Here is a 12,451-nt window from a genome sequence, read left to right as displayed (position 1 = left end):
CAGAAGAAACTTTTGTTTTACTCGATGACTATCCGCCAATTACTAAGAACTGCGACCTCTCTGGCAGGAAATCACAAATCCAGTCACATAACGGAGACGATATTCCATAAGCACGCAATTTCACTGCAAGACGTTTGTGTGGTACAGTGTCAAAAGCCTTCCGGAAATGTAGAAGTACAGAATGGATCTGAAATCCCTTGTCAATAGCACTCTACACTTCATGCGAATAGAGAGCTAGTTGTGTTTCACAAAAACGATGTTTCCTAAACCCACGTTCTCTGTGTATCAATAGACCGTTTTGTTCGAGGTAATTCATAATGTTAGAACACAATATAAGTTCCAGAATCCTGCTGCATATCGATGTTAATGTTATGGGCCTGTAATTAAGTGGATTAGTTCTACTACCTTTCTTGAATATTGGTGTGACCTGTGCAAACATTCTAGTCTTTGGACACGAATCTTTCGTCAGGCGAACGGTTGTATATGATTGTTAAGTATGGAGTTAATGCATCAGCATACTCTGAAAGGAACCTTATTGGCATACAGTCTGAACCAGAGGACTTTCTTTTATTGAGTGATTAAGTCGCGTCACCATTCCGAGGTTATTTACTTCTATGTTACTGATGGTGGTAGCTGTTCTTGATTCAAATTCTAGAATATTTACTTCGTCTTCTTTTGTGAAGGCATTTCGGAAGGCTGTGTTTATTAACTCTGCCTTGGCAGCATTGCTATCATGCACAGAAGGCATTCATTGTTTCTTGCCGCTAATGTACTTCACATACGACCAGAATGTCTTTTGATTTTCTGCCGGTTTTCGAGACAAAGGTTCGTTTTGTAACCTGTTATAAGCATCTCACATTGAAGTCCGCGCTAAATTTCGAGGTTTTGTAAAAGTTCGCAAATATTGAGAATTTAGCGTCTGTCTGAATTTGGCATGTTTGTTTCGTTGTTTCTGCAACAGTGTTCTGACCCGTTTTGTGTACCAAGGAGGATCAGCTCCGTCGTGTGTTAATTTATTTTGTATAAATCTCTCAACTGCTGCCGAAACTATTTCTTTGAATTCAAGCCACACCTGGTCTTAACTTATATTATTAATTTGGAAGGAGTGGAGATTGTCTCTGTGGGTCGTTCCAAGACTGTTGTGATAGCTAGTCTTGACTTCGTTTATAGGTAGTTTCTCCACATCTTAGGAGAAATCTAACAGAAAGAAAGATCATACATCTATAACAATGCAAATATTTAAGTCCACAAGCAAAAGCGTCGAAAGCTAAGTTCTCGGATTCCTGTAGAAATTGTAAGTCCCTAGTCGTGCCGCCTGAAAAATTTTAAATACTTCAGTCGCTACTAACATGCCGTTCATCAGGACACTTTTTAGCGTCTCAGTCAAGAAATCAAAAAATACTTAAAAAAAATATTTTGGTGTGTTATAATAGGGAGCAACTGCCTCTAGGGCACGCGGGATTAGCCGAGCGGTCTGAGGCGCTGCAGTCATGGACTGAGCTGCTGGTCCCGGCGGAGGTTCGACTCCTCCCTCGGGCATGGATGGGTGTGTTTGTCCTTAGTATAATTTATGTTAAGTAGTGTGTAAGCTTAGGGATTGATGACCGTAGCAGTTAAGTCCCATAAGATTTCACACACATTTGAACCTTTTTTTTTTTTTTTTTTTTTTTTTTAACTGCCTCTAGTCTAGTAACGCCAAAGGTACAGCATGGTTAATTAAAATTCCTTTCATAATTTTTTTTCGGAGGAAGGCAACGACAAATCACCTCCGCTACGGCCTTGCCTAGTACGGCGGTGCAGGTCTCCCGCATCGTCCCCTACCCTCCTCGCAGTATGCGACCTCATCGTCATCATTCGTAATTTTACTCCTTGATTCTGATGTGATAGAAGAAAAGGGAAACATCTGTTATCTGCCAGATAGTTATCATTTTTGTTTCTGCATCTACATGTACATGATTACTCTGCAAGTCACAGCTAACTGCCTGGCAGTGTTCTCCCAACCACCATCAAGCTATTTCTGTACACTTCCACTCTTGAACGACAAAGGGGAAAAACGAGCACTTAATTCTTTCTGTGTGAGTTCTGATTTCTCTGATTTTATCATGATGATCATTTCACCCTTTGTAGGTGAGCGCCAGCAGAATATTTTCGCAATCGGAGGAGCAAGTCGATGACTGAAATTTCACGAGAAAAATGTACCGCGAAGAAAAACGTCTTTGTTTTAGGGACTGCCACCCCAATTCAGTTCTCATGCCCGTGGCCCTCTCTCTTCTGTTTCGCGATAACGTAAAACTAGCTGCCCTTCTCTACAATTTCTCGGTGTCCCATATCAGTCTCCTATGATACGGATCCCACCCCGCACAGCAGTACTCCAGAAGAGGGCGTCAAGCATGTTGTAAGCAGTCTGTTTAGTAGACCTGTTATATTTTCTAAATGTTCTGCCAATAAATCGCAGTCTTCGGTTTGCTTCACCCACAAAATTATCTACGTGATAGTTCCAGCTTAAACTATTCGCAATTGTAATCCCTATGTATTTATACGAGAAGAAATACCACCACAGCTTTATCTTCAGAATGTTTCTACTCCACCACACAACTAGTTCCGGTGTCACATTGACACCATCCTTAGGCCCCACCACTGCCAAAAGATTATTTTATTTTCGTGGTGCATTTACTGTGAGATCCTCATTACTAACAGACGTGGGCTAGCTTTCATCACAAGTCTATCCCCGACGTCGTTATGTCTCAAATGCAATCACATGTGACTGCGTTGGAGGTAGCACGGTGTCGGGTATAGACTCGTGATGAGATTAACTCACGTCAGCTATTAACTGGGATCCCACAGTAAATGCACCTGGGAAATTAAATACTCTTTTGGCAGTGGTGGGGCCTTAGGATGGTGGCAATGTGCCCCCGAAACCAGTCCCCTGACACGATAAAGACATTCTCATTATACAGCTGTGGTGGTACTTTTTCTGATACGTATCATCACCCGAAGTTCCACGACCATGCAGTAAGATAGACATCCATAAATTGAACATGTGTATTTAGTTGAATTTGCAGCCTTTGTTTAATTTTTTGTTTAACCGAAATTAAAGGATTTTTTTAGTGCTCATGTAGATGACTTACCACATTCCTCACCATAATGGTATCTTTTCTAAACAATTTGGCACATGGTTTAGACCATCTGATGACTTTAAAAGACGGCAAATTATAGCATCATCTGCAAACAGTCGAAGAGGGCTGCTTAGATTGATTCTAATGTCGTTTATGCAGATCAGGAACAGCAGAAGATCTATAACACCTCCTTGGGGAACGTCAGATATTACTTCTGCTTATTCGATAACTTTACTTCAATTACTGCGAACTGTGACTTTCTGACAGAATCTAGGCGCACAATTGAAACCATACTCCATTGGCGCTCAGTTTGATTAGAGGACTCTTTTGGGGAATGGTGTCTAAAGTCTTCGGGAAATCTAAAACTAAGCAGTCAGTTTCACATCCCCTGTCGGTAACAGCCATTAGTTCGTCAAAATAATAAGCTCGTTGTGTATCACAATTCTGACTCTTTCTCAATCCGTGCAGACTATTTGTCAATAAATCCTTTTTCTCGAGGTAATTCATAATATTCGAACACGGTTTATGTTCCCAGATTATTCCACAAACCGAGGTTAGTGATACCGGTCTCTAATATTCGAACACGGTTTATGTTCCCAGATTATTCCACAAACCGAGGTTAGTGACACCGGTCTGTAATTTATCGGATTACTCATATTTGTTTTCTTGGATATTAGTGTGACTTGCGCAATTTTCCGGTCTCTTGGTGCGGATCTCTCGAAGAGCGAGTGGTTGTTTATGATAGCTAGGTGTGAAGATATTGTATCAGCATACTGTGAAAGGAACCTGTTGCTGAGCAATCTGGACAGGAGACTTAGCCATTGTTAAGAGATTTGAACTTCACAAAGCATATCTGCTTCCAGGTTACTCATGTGGGCAGCTGTTCTACATTCAGATTCTGGATATTTACTTTGTCATCTTTGGTGCAGGAGTTTCGGAAAAATGTGTCTAGTTACTCTGCTTTTGAGCCAATTTCATCGGTGGCGTCAATATTGTTATCGTATAGTGAAGGTATTCATTGCGTTTTGCTGCTGATGTACTTACATATGACCAGATTCTCTTTGGGTTTTCTGCCGTATTTCGAGACAGAGTTACGTTGTGCAACCTATCAAAAGTATCTAAATTACAAGCTTCCGTACAGATTCTTCAATTTTCATGATTTTGTGTACTTTTAAATTTGACACGACATTCTCGTTGCTTCGGCAACTGTGTTCTGACCTGCTTTGAGTACCATGGGGGATCAGTACCACCTCGTATTAATGTATGTGGTATACATATCTCAATTGTCATCAACACTACTTCCTTAAAATCAAACCACAATTGTCCTAAGATTACATTGTCAGATCGGAAGACGTCGAAACTTTATCTTAGAAAGGGGTCAAGCGAATTTTTATCTGCTTTTTAAATAGTCACTTTTCATTTATTATTGATTGATTTGGCTGTTACGGTATTCAGTCTCGCTAAAACCGCCTTGTGGTCACTAGTCCCTATGTCCGTCACGATGCTCCCTATCGGCTACGGATTGTTGCTAAGATGTCAAGTATGTTTTAGCAGTCATTTACCCTTGGAGTTGGCTCCTAGCTAATTATTAGAAATAATATTCTGAGAAAGCATTCGTTAGAATTTCAGACGACATTTTATACCTACCGCCGACTTCATACATGTATTTTCGCCGACGTTTCCGGAGTAGATCCACCAATTACTATTGTATGAGTGGCGTAACTATTTGAAATAAATTACATTACCTTTGAACTGTTCAGTATCTGTATAATCTGAGTCATAGGGTCGATAATACGAACCAGTTGTCAATTTATTTTGGTTTTCTACCTATACTAACTCGCGTGTACTACCTACTCGTATTGAAATTTCACTACGAGGTAAACTACTTCTGACAGGAATAAGCAATCGATGACCAACTGTATTTAATCTGTTCTTTCTGAACGTTGGTAGGTCCTTTGAAAAATGTCGGCTGAACTTATTTTCGGCCTTAGCCAGCTTTCCATACCTATAATGATTTGAGCTTCAGTCCTTCCTATTTACTCTTGCTCTAGTATTTTCCTAACAGAGCTACGACAAATTATAACTTGAATACCGATTGTTCATAGGTCCACTTCCTGTGTTTGCCCTGCACTCCTTCAGACTGATGCCCTTTCTGCAGTTTTCCCGAAACCCTTTATTCTAAAAAAAGAAACCGCCCAATTCACTCCACACAGCCGCTCTTACCGGCGTAGCGGTTTCCTGTACGTAGTGGACACTTGGCCTTTTAAGCACAACCTGAACACCCAACACCCAATGGCGCAAGTCGAGGAATCCTCGTTGTACACTGCCGCAGGGCAGCTTGAGTCCTTGATTCCGACTCTCTACTAGACTCTGTACCAAAGGAGCACAGTCGATTCTATCAACGATGCTGCAGATGCTTGAGCTCCGCACATCTGTTACAGATGCCATTTTGAAGACCAGATATAGCGTCGCCACTAATCTGAACTTCATGAAACTAGTGGGCCTGAAGCGTGTATGTTTCATCGTATGCCAAAACGAATTCCGCAGTTCTTCAACCGAAATTGGCCGATAAAGAGAATGTGTTGCACTACTTCATGAACGTCTCTCGTATTATTTCTTGTTCCACAACAGTACCTCTAATGGAAATATATGTTGCATACTAGAAAGAATCTCACTGTAATACATTTTTTCTGAATAATTTGTACCTACTGCCACCGCACTTTCAGTAGCTTTTATCTCTGTGAGCGTAGAGATTTATTTTGCTCTTTTCATATTGTCAGAGAGAGAGTTTCGTGTTTCACTTCTTTTCGTGGTCAGGCAGTACGTAGAGTCTAATAGAAAGAGACAGCAATACTAGAACGCCATTACTCGCCGACATCAAAGTTAACATGCCCCAGGCTTACATGCCCACTGTCCTTTTATAATTTCTATCTTCCGTTGCACAACCCATAAAATTCAAATAATGTTCATATTATTATGAAAGATACACCTGTAAATGCTCTATGTGATTCGCAGTATTGCGCTTATTCCATTGAGCAGTTAAAAAATTCGGAACATTGTCTGTTCATTAAAAAAATGAGTGTTGTGGCTTCTTTTCATTATGAAACGTACAGTATATATATGAAACGTATCGTTACTATAAGTGCTGTCCGTGAGTTAGGGCTAACTTTTACGTCGTCGTACTAATTTTTTTTTTTTGGGGGGGGGGTGGGGGGGGCGGGGGGGGGGGGAGTCCTTGCTTTTGAGTTACATCATATTCAGTGATTTATTTAACATAAATATTATTTACCATTATTTATATTAAATGCTACAGATGAATTCTATAGATGGTTAATATCATTTATTATCTAATACTGTTACTACATTTTTTGTTATGCTCTTTTTCACTGTGATGTTTTTTAACCTCAATAATTCCCACCCAGAAGTACATTCCTTTAATTTCTAAAGTTCATTTTAGATAGGTGTGTTCAAACGCTGTATGAGGAGACTTCGCTTAAAGTGTTTACAAGTTACTTATTTTTATGGGTAAAAGGAGCATTCATATCTTTCATCGTCAATATGCGAAGTACAGTTATATCTACAGACTGGTTATTCATACGTCTTTCCCTGCCTCGTCTCTCTCTTCCATGAGATGTCTTGCGTATTCATTATCTTTACAAATATGGCTTTTGCTTACAGGGGACGTGAAGTAGTTTGCGGTTCCTGAGTTTGTGCCATGGTGGCTTCATCACACCTCCCGCGGGTCTATGATGGCCACTCGCATCGGAAAACTACTCACAGTAAATCTTCACGTTAGATACTGCCTTTAAAACAGCCGGCTTTCTTTTCGGCCCTCATGTTCCACCAGTGGAATAGGGTTTTGTGTCACCTGCTGGTCGAGCAGACAGATCCACGAGCTACCTCCTCGCAAGCTATTTTCGTCCGTGTTGGAACTCGCGCAAATTCTGTCAAACTAGTGCACGACCAGCTGGCCCCTTGCATTATCTGTCACAATGGATTACGTATGAGCGACGATAAACATGTTTCAGTCACGACAACATGTCTTTGGAACCTGAGTTGCACAAGTGCCAAAAGCTACAAGTAATTGAGAATATGACTAAAATAATTACGTTAATCACTGTAAATAATATTACTAATTGAAATCATGCTATAGGCGTTGAATAAAAATTAATGGTAAACAGTGCATTGGACCTAGAGTGTCTTACTTGTGTTTGCACTTTCGTTGTGAGAAGAATGGTGTCTCTTAATGAAGTTTACGATGCAGTATCATAAAGATGTCTTTTGCTACCAACGTTTCAGGGTGAAATAATCGAGATTAAATGTTTAATAAAAGCTGGTCACATGAAAATTATACCTGCGATTTTGCGTTAACATGCATACACAATCAGGAATGGAATCTTAAGGACTTTTCTTTTTCACGGGATACTCATTACACAGGATGAGCAACGTAAAACCGAACGTCTAACGTAATAACTTACGAAGCGATATGTTGGAATTATATTTTATGAATGGTGCACAATTTAAACATTAATTAACATTACTGTTACAAAACGCGTTCAAAAATTATAACTATGTGCTCGCCATAATATTGAGAGTTGTCTAAGTTAGAGAGATTCCGTCAATTGTGTTAACTTCTCGTCGAATGTTTACCTTCGGTTCATCAATATTGTGATGGTTATATGTCTAAACCTCCTCTTCTGATTATAGACGAAACGGGAAGTTATATGACACTTCGCAGTGCTGTTGCCAGCTTTCAACGGCTGCAGGCAAAAAAGGAGCCTTCCTAAGAGCTCTGATATCACTGAGGCGTTGCCATAGAGACGCTTACAAACTCTCATTATGTTATTGGTTGAGGTAGACCAATGAAGCTGTCACATCCTGGCGACTGTCAGTGACGAACTTACGGTGACTCAACTACAGCCCCAAAGGAAAAAAAAATCCCAAGTCTACAACTCTGGGAAACTTGAAGGCCACCGTCCTCTGCTGACTACTCGTTCATTTATGAAAAGGTGCATGAACGCGACTCAGTGAAACGTTTTGTGTGTTACGTCTGGCTCAGTCTTGTCGAAAGAAAGCCGTATCCTCTATCACTGTAAGTTAATAGCCTATAGAATTTCTTTAGAAATTGTAACCTGAGTACTGACGGTCTAATCACAACAAGTTAGTCATCCTACACGATTACTGGTAACACCTCGACGCGCAAGACGCCGAAGTGGCGTCAAGTCGATAGACCTGCACCCGGCGAACTGTCTACCCGACGGGAGGCTCTAGTCACACGACATTTACAATTTATTTACTGGTAACACTTATTTGCCCATCCAAAATGAATATTCTTATATCTCGCGAGGATTCCTCGAAATTGCATGCATTATGTCCTGCGAGGTAACATGGCCAGATAAACGTAAACATGCCTCGTCCAACATGAAATACGACACAGTGAGTGTCCACCAATGATCTTTTCCAGAAACATGTTGCAATAATGAATTCTTGGGTTTGCTTATCTCCTTCAGTTGCTACGGAGTCATAACCCAGTAGGGTTTCAGTTTCAATTTGTAAAAGAATTATACTAATATGTGTATTTAAAAGCAGATTGTTGTAGTAACTTTCATTTTGTTTTGTTTTTCCTTTTTCTTTTTTAACTTGCAATGATTCTCCTTTGAGTATCGGCAGTGGGGTCTTATGGAAGTGTTGCTTATTTCGTTTCGCATTTAAAACCGAATCTACAATACGTTATTTTTTAACTAAATCAAAACGTGGCCTATTTTGTTTCGTATTTGTAGCCGAACCTATTGTGCGCCACTTTGTAACTAAGTGGTGGATGCTGCGCGTCGCTGGAATACTGGTGCTGGCATATTATTTACGAAAACTTTGCTTATGTATTCAAACTACACGGAACGGATAAAGTCTTTAATTACAGCTTTATTTTCCGGGATTTAATAAAATTTCTCAGGAGGACAACGGCATTGCACAATAATGGGAAGAATGTTGCACTGACACCTAACCACGAGACGAACGGCATCGACAGTTGATAGTAACATATGCAGCCGCTATTCGGCCTGATCAGTTACATTGTGGGTTCGGTTCTGTGTTTCTGTCACTCTATCTTCACTCAAGGTTTGAACAATATTTTCGACTATAATCATGGTTTATTATCGACTATTTGCAGCTTCGACTGTGGTGCCGCTGCTGTGTGGCAGCTGCAAAGAACGGACACTAGATAAGCACAATTGGCAGAAACACGTAATGAAGTTGTGTCGTTAAACTGAATAATTGGAATCGTCATCAGGACAGGCTACGCGCTGTTCACCAGCAGCACATGGATTGCAAACTTATGAGTCATGACAAGTAGTCACACGTGAAAGTGGTACATTTCGTCCACTTGAAACTTGTGCTGAATACGTCTTTCTCGCGGTCCAAGGTAAAAGTGCTTCTTGACAAAAGTTTGTCACACTGTCTGCAATTCATTACGACTTAGTGAATTTCAAGTCTTACTGTGTCGTCCAATTCGTCAAGAGAAGAAAGATAGTTGTGTTAAACTGCGCCTTTTAGAGTCTCCAATAGTTAACAACTGCAATAACTAAGAGCTGTGGACAATGTACGCTATAAACTGTGGCTGACTATAAGGTGATCAAATGTTTTACGTATATCATTCAATAGATGCCCACCAGAATGCGCAGTAGAGTTCCACTACCGAATTAAAGAAAGCTGATCAAATTGTTCCTCGTGCTCTTACAGAAGGCCACTTTGCGATTTTAAGACTTCATAAACGCACCTTCGATAAGGTGCCTCGGCATTTAGCACTCTACTATCGCTCATTTGAGTAACGTCAGGGCCAATCGAAAAGTTTCCTTTTAACATTGTCGCTGCAGTACATACACAACATAGCATGACATCGATGCTGGTATATAAGCACCGAAATATAGGCAAGAGATCAGTGTGACATTTGTGCCTTTCCTACGTGCGTGCGGTAAATGTGTAAACGTGATCTATGGCGACGTTGTTACAAAAAGCACCCAAACAAGACCAACGTGGTGTTTTTCTTCACTTGGCTGCCGAATGACAAACACCGGTAGACATCCATCGGAGAATGAAGAATGTGTATAGAACAGCACGTCTATCGGAAACCGTGGTTGTGGTATGGTGTGTCAAGTGCCGTACCAGTCGCGACTCGACACGAGATGCCCGTCGAGGTGGAAGGTCAGCCTCATTCTTTGGGGACGTTACGACTAGAGCACCAGCCTTACATCCTGCTCTCTCCCCAGGCGAATACCACGCCTTGTGTTCGTTAGAAAATACCTTGAACAGTAGACTATTAATGCTGGACGAGAATGTGTAGCAGACAGTTACGAACGCAGCAGGACACAGCCTTTCAACAAACGTATATCTTCAAATTTGCCTGTCGGTCGGATGACTGTCTCTAAGCTCTCATAGATTTTCCGTGATTGGTGTACTTATTCTGTACCGTACGGCCTCGTCCAGAAACTTTTGTCGCCTCTTAAGGTATTTGAGCCAACGGCCTTTCCGCAGTGGTAACACTGGTTCCCGTCAGATCACCGCAGTTAGGCGCTGTCGGGCTGGGCTAGCAGTTGGATGGTTGACCATCCGGTCTGCCGAGTGCTGTTGGCAAGCGGGGTACACTCAGCACTTGTGAGGCAAACTGAGGAGCTACTTGATTGAGAAGTAGCGGCTCCTGTCTCGGAAACTGAAATACGGCCGGAAGAGGGGTGTGCTGACTACATCCCCTTCCATATACGCATCCAGTGACGCCTATGATATGAGGATGGCTCAAATGGCTCTGAGCACTATGCGACTTAACTTCTGAGGTCATCAGTCGCCTAGAACTTAGAACTAATTAAACCTAACTATCCTAAGGACATCACACACATCCATGCCCGAGGCTGGATTCGAACCTGCGACCGTAGCGGTCGCTCGGCTCCAGACTGTAGCGCCTAGAACCACACAGCCACTCCGGCCGGCGATCTGAGGATGACGCGGCGGCCGGTCGGCGCCGTTGTGCCTTCATGGCCTGTTCGAGAGGAGTTAAGTTTTTTTTTTTTTCTTACAGTATTTGAGGCTCCACATCATCGTTCTTTACATTTTGCAGTAACCAGTACAAAACTACATCATTCTCCTAACGTGTTTGCACAAACCTTGATTCACAAAATCTGAACAGACACTGTTTAATGACTCTCATAGCTGCTTGCACGGTTGGGTGTGTTTCTTGAGCCGGAATTTTCCGGATGAATAACTGATCACACCTTAACTGTTTTTCTTTATTTCAAACATGATAGCCTCTTTGTCTGTTTATTTCAAATTAAGCTTTTTTCTGCCTCATCTTACGTTTCCTTTTGAAACACAAAGCTTTGTAGGAAATATTGAATCGTGGTACTTTGGTGCTGATCTTTGAGCAAACTTTGTGTAATTATTTGTCTTTGCGAGCAATTCTTGAAATAAATTCTCTCTACAAGAGAATACGTCGTGTTTCCTCTAGGAACCTGTTGCACTTACACCAACGAACCAGCAAACAGACATGTTGAATATAAAATGAAGAGCGCGCCGTAGACTGGGCAGCTAATTATATCCTCCGAGTTTCGAGCTACAGTTATCAAATGAAAGGGATGTGTATGAATATCGTGTATTCATGAAATGTGGATACAGCAGACAAGTGTTCGAAATCTGTACTTCGTCAGTGGGACATTTATTGATGTTAATCCTAATATAAGATCGTGCGTACCAAAGAGGTATGGACACTAAGAAACTGAATGTAAAAAAAAAAAAATCTAAATAAAATCGCAAAGTGAAATGAAGTCTTTGATAGATGACAGCGGGTAATGACATCAAATATGAGGTTGCTGCAGTGATCAGTAGTGATGTTCAGGCAGGTATGCTGTGGCAGTGGAAGCTGCTGGCAGGTAATCCATGCAGGGACTGTTGCCGATGACGCAGCTTGCCGCATCGCTAAACCTACAGTTGCCTTGGCCGGCGGCTGATAGCGACTACGCAGCTCCAGTGCGCAGATAAGGGACCCGTGGTCACGTACACCTCTCTGGGGTGGCACAGAAACTGCATTGTCCCTTAACAGTGGAAATGGCTGTTTATCTTCAGATATGAGATTTCAGGCACTGAGGGTACATTTGAGGAATACACTGATAGGCGAAAATATTATGACCACTTCATTATATCTTACATGTCCGCCTTTGTTGGTAGGTTTCTGGAGGTATGTGGCGTTAGATGTCTACGCACATGTCATGCAATTAGCGTAAATAACGGGCCGCTGATCTGCGTACACGTTGATGGCACCCGTTAGCGATCCAGAAGGGTTCCATAGGATTTAC

The 12,451-nt window shown here is 41.5% G+C and overlaps 1 pseudogene; it reads left to right on the top strand.

Moving 5' to 3' along the window:
* Positions 1 to 10,624: 10,624 nt before the first annotated feature.
* Positions 10,625 to 10,742, top strand: LOC126428281 (5S ribosomal RNA; annotated as a pseudogene).
* The last annotated feature ends 1,709 nt before the right edge of the window (positions 10,743 to 12,451 follow it).

The sequence above is a fragment of the Schistocerca serialis genome, chromosome 1, assembly GCF_023864345.2.
Source record: "Schistocerca serialis cubense isolate TAMUIC-IGC-003099 chromosome 1, iqSchSeri2.2, whole genome shotgun sequence".
Taxonomy (NCBI): domain Eukaryota; kingdom Metazoa; phylum Arthropoda; class Insecta; order Orthoptera; family Acrididae; genus Schistocerca; species Schistocerca serialis.
The sequence above is the reverse complement of the archived record's forward strand: the minus strand, read 5'-3'. Positions and strand labels throughout refer to the sequence as shown.